The sequence below is a fragment of the Myotis davidii genome, unplaced genomic scaffold, assembly GCF_000327345.1.
Source record: "Myotis davidii unplaced genomic scaffold, ASM32734v1 scaffold20, whole genome shotgun sequence".
Classification (NCBI taxonomy): domain Eukaryota; kingdom Metazoa; phylum Chordata; class Mammalia; order Chiroptera; family Vespertilionidae; genus Myotis; species Myotis davidii.
In genome coordinates this window covers 1,300,133-1,304,693 of record NW_006292574.1, presented here as the reverse complement: position 1 = coordinate 1,304,693, position 4,561 = coordinate 1,300,133, and positions in this window count along the sequence as shown.

The following is a 4,561-nucleotide window of genomic DNA, read 5'->3' as shown; positions in this document are numbered from 1 at the left end:
TGGTCGCACCACGCAGCCTGCTTGTTCAGTCGTTTGGTCCTCCCTCACTAACCCCCCTGTTGGCCTGGTTGCCCCACGCATCCTGCTTGTTCAGTCATTTTGTCATCCCGCACTAACCCCCCTGCCGGCCTGGTCATAGACAGCCATCTTGTGAGGGTGTGATGGTCAATTTGCATATTACCTCTTTATTATATAGGAGGATATTCTTTCAAGAATATCTTTCAATAATATATGCTTATTTTGTTGTGATAATGAAATTTATTTATTGTTTATATATAAAGATTTTACACAAAATTTATTTTTAAAATAAAATATTACAAGGTCTTTAAGATGGCATTTTCAATTGGAATTTTATGCATGCTGCTTTTGTTTGATGTAACTATCTAGTTTCCTAGTGTTATGTACTAAGTTATCTGCTAGAAATTAAGATTATAGCCATTATTCCTAATCAATTCTCACAAAAATCTATTGTAAAAACTGTGCATAATTTTCTCAAAGTTAGAAAAATATTAAAATTTACAATTTAATTATTTATCAAATAAAAAATAATCTTAAATCCCTTTTGGAGTTAATTATTTTAAAATATGTCCTGACAACTTGATGTTGATTTGGGTTTTTTTGTTTGTACGTTTTTGTTTTTGGTGAGCCCGGGTGCAAGGGTGATTTCTTTCCCCGGTTCTCGTCGATTCAGATTTGAAAAACGAAGCCATGGACTAAAGGTGGTAGGTGAGAAGTACAGAAACTTTATTGCAAGCAGATACTATCTCTAAAACTCTAATCCTAAGTTTCTAATTCTAAGACTCTGTCTCTCCAGGGAAGGAGAGACAGAAGGGTCCCCTAAAGAGGGTGGCCACTGTTCTCTTTGTCTTGAGGATTTATATCCTAGAGACCACACTTTCCCTCATTGTGCCTTTCCCACCGTGGGACTTCAGCCCTGTAATCAGTGCCCATGGCCCCTAAATCCACACTTCTTTTTAGTCATCTCATCCCTTCAGGTTGGAGTTGCTTTTGTTTTCCCTTATGGCTTTCCCAGTTGCTCCGGTCAGGGCTGCTTTTGATCTAACTTTTGGTTGCCTGAATTGTTTAGGCCAGAGACACCTCTGTCCTTGGTCTATGGCTGTTCTAATTGCTCAGGCCAGCGATGCCTCTATCCTCCCTGGACACCCCCTTCCTGCCTGCCTAATTAATCTAGCTAGCTAACCCTTATCAATGTAAACTAACTTACTGTGGTATAAGAACATTTAGGAGAGCAACACACCTGTTAATTATTTCTAAACATACTTTTCTTCATCAGTGAAGGTAGTTTTTAAAAAGGATTATAGATATTTCATATTCTTAGAAAAGTGTAAGATTTTCATAGCTTATTGCACTTTGACAAACTGAACTTACCCACGGACCCAACACACGTGTCAATAAACAGAACGCGTATATTATTATTTGGGGGAAAATTACACTGTAATTTGATATGTCCATATTGAATTTCATTGTATTCTGCCAGTATTTTTAAAGGCAAGAGCACTTTAAAGCAAGGAATGTTGTACTGAGAAAAACCTGAAAAAAAGTCAAATTCTAAAAGAGCGTTAGAGAGAAGTTTACTCAAACACACCCTGTTTTTCATCAATCTTGCTTACTTCTCACAACCCCTTTTTATCTCCACTCCACCTTTCAAACCCATCCATCTTATTCAGTGATGCATGATAGAAAATAATGGGAAGTAATGTTAGAAAGGTAGAGAGGGAGGCAATTTTGTGGGGTTCTAAATGTCCCTCTAAAAAGGCTACAATGTCTACCATTCAAGCAGCACTATGTTAAGGTCTTGAGGAGAAAAATAGTCTATAAAAATGTTCAAGAAGATGAAGTAGGTGGATTAGTATAAAACAGGTTATGAGGTACAAATGAGATTAGATATAAAGAATGGCCAATTAAAAAAGCTTTAGAGATGATCTAAAGATAAAATAAAAAATGTATAAGCAGTGTAGGATCAAATCGTTCCTCCAACCTCAGATCTTGTGCTTTCTCTTTCATGCCTCTTTCTATCCCATTACACCAATCTTACTTGAAGTCTAACCAATGCCTTCAAAGCTCACCTCAAAAATTAGCACCTATCTTCCAGTTGAAATCAAACCTTCTCTCTGTGGCATTCTCATTACTAAATATTTGTTTCATTTTAGCACTAACTATACTGAATATTTCAAGCAATCTTTATTACATGCCCAGATTCCCCCATTAGCTGTTTGAAAACAGGACTTGTTTGTTATCTTTGTTTGTGTAGGTCATTTGCACAGAGTATTTTGCATGGTAAAAGTTCAATTAAAGTTCTTGAATAAAAATTTTATTCAAATTAATTAAATGTTATATTATTAGATAGATTGAAATGAGTTTATAGAAGGGAGAGGGAAAGATGGAAGAAGGAGGAAAGGAAATTAATGCCTGACTGAATTAAGGTACAAATGAAACTTGGTTATTGTTGGAGTTGTGGTGTTGTGTGGTTAGGTAAGGTAGTATATACAATTGAAAAAGACTGGTGACATGTCAAAAAATATAAAGTTTTGTTGGAAATATTTAATTGAAATATTCAGTCTGGCTTCCTTTTTTGAAAGGCTCATTTTATGAAGTAGGCAATTGTTTCTGCAGCCCCTGAAGTACACTTATTTACCGCTGCCAAAAAGGCAGTTAGTTACTAGTTTCTCAACTGATTTCACAGGAACCATCACCTTCTGAAAATATTCTCAAGAAAGTCCAAAAATACATATTCATACTATGCTTGAATAAGAAGGTAGTAACCCGCTACCCTTTCCTTGAGTCAAAGCATGGCATTCTCCAGGGAAATCTTCCACAAACCTTCTACATTATTTTTGTGTGTGACTTCTCTATATGACTTTGATTTGGTTGGTGATGCAAGGATAGTCCAGTTATCCATTTGATGTTCACCTTATAGTTATTTTTTGTTCTTAGTATCTATTTTATTAACAATGCATTGAATATCAGAGCAATAAATATTTCACTTCAGCATAAGATTACAGATAATTTTTAGTTTAAGAATATAAGACTGGGTTAATTGAGAATTATGCCAATAATTATGAAGGTCTGAGGGGCCACCCTACTTTCAAGCTAACGAGTTGGTCAGCCACAACTTCATAGTTACTGGTAACAGACATTAGATTCCTGGGTCTGAGATTAAGGGCTGTTTATCACTCACTATAGTATCGAAATAGCATTAGCATTTTTTGCTAGTCCTCCTATCTCCAATTTCCAAAGAGTGACGTAAAGAGGCCCAGATGACTGTTGCAGGGATAGTGAGTTATATTATAGGAGAGGAACACTGAGTTAAGGGAAGCCAAATGTTTTATAACCTATAGGAGTCAAACCCCTCCTTTGCTCCAGAGAGAGATATTATCATTACTCCACTGGAAAGTAAATATATCTGCCTATTGTCACAGAGCTATTTGCTATGCAAACCAACTTAAAAATGGGGTACCTTAGTGGTTGAGCATGCACCAGGAAGTCACGGTTCAATTCGCAGTCAGGTCACATACAGGAGTCACAGGCTGGATTCCAGTGTGGGGTGTGCAGGAGGGAGCCAATCAATGATTATCTCTCATCATTGATGTTTTGAATTCTAGCATCATAGTCCACAAAAAGTCCTGAATGCTCTTGCAAAACAAGTTGTATTTATTATTTTATTCAAATTGCTATTGTGGGGGGTAAAAAGAAGCACATTAATTCCCAAGTCTACAGTTTTTAGAAATAACAATTATTCCATTAAATTAAAGATTGGCCCTAAATCAGGCTCTCTTATTTACCCCCTGTCATTCTCATTCAGGCACATTTATTTTATCTGTGAACTACTATAATAGTTTCCTAACTGTTCATCACAGATAAGCTTTTGCACATGGATCTTTTTCAGTTTACAGATTAATGAAAACCTCTAACTTTTCCATTTTTCTATGAAGTGCTCTATGCCATCAAATACTTCCCCTGCTTTTGTGCACTGGAACATGAACACTTAAGATTTTACCTCTTACTACTCAAAATAATTTTTTTTCCTCAGATTTATTTTAAGTTTCCAGATTCCCAGTTTCTACTCTGTACTGCTGTTGTAGGAGTAAAAACAAAAATACTACATTGATATTTCCTTTGATGTTTATTTCTTTTTATACATTTTGTCTATTAAAAACTTATATTAGAGATAATAATACATATAAGCTAATTCAAAGTGAAAAATGTCAGTTGACTACTGATTTACAATTAAAGCTTGATAGTTGCTGTAACATTGTCTTCTTCCTCTATGAAAGCACTGAAATCCTGGCATTATAGAATAATGAGTTCTTATTCACTTCAAATAGACCTTTGACATACACTATTCTATTATAACATTCTGTTAATAATTTCTTCATGTTATATTTTTATAGTCTTCTACCCAGTGTCATGGTACATTTTATAGATACAGAATAACAATTTGTTGATTATTCAATGACCTGAAGCATATTATTAAAAAACTTCTCTTGGCTCTAGCTGGTTTGGCTTAGTGGATATAGTGTTGGCATGTGGACCTAAGGGT